This window comes from Penaeus monodon, chromosome 24 (assembly GCF_015228065.2).
Source record: "Penaeus monodon isolate SGIC_2016 chromosome 24, NSTDA_Pmon_1, whole genome shotgun sequence".
Classification (NCBI taxonomy): Eukaryota; Metazoa; Arthropoda; class Malacostraca; order Decapoda; family Penaeidae; genus Penaeus; species Penaeus monodon.
In genome coordinates this window covers 19,073,857-19,074,376 of record NC_051409.1, presented here as the reverse complement: position 1 = coordinate 19,074,376, position 520 = coordinate 19,073,857, and positions in this window count along the sequence as shown.

The window sequence follows — 520 nt, the reverse complement described above, 5'->3', positions numbered from 1 at the left end:
CTTTTTTTCCCCCCCTCCTGTCCACTAAAACCCTAAGGTGATCACTGCGACGAGAGTCGAAGTGGAAATCAAGGTCCCACAGCCAACCTTAGTCACACCACAAAACTGAAAACCGGGCATATCTTGCAGCTCTAGAGACTTTCCTAGAAAAAAAAATGATAATAAAAAATGATAAAGATGAAAAAAATGCTAATGATAATAAAAAAGTTGTAAAATATGCTAAGACAGGGAATAAAATATAAGAAATAATAATGAAATGAGTGATGGTTTTAAAAGTAATAAAAAAAATAATGGAATCATTATCATGTATCATGATCATGTGATAATAATGATGTAAATAATGATAAAAATTAATTCTTTATCATCATCATAATAAAAATAATAATGAATTTATGACTGATGTAAAAAATGATGATAATAATAAAAAATGTAAAATAATTAAAAATTAATAACGATAAAAATTTACAAAAATAATAATAAAATATCATTATAAATTTTTTATTTTTATTGTTATATAAAA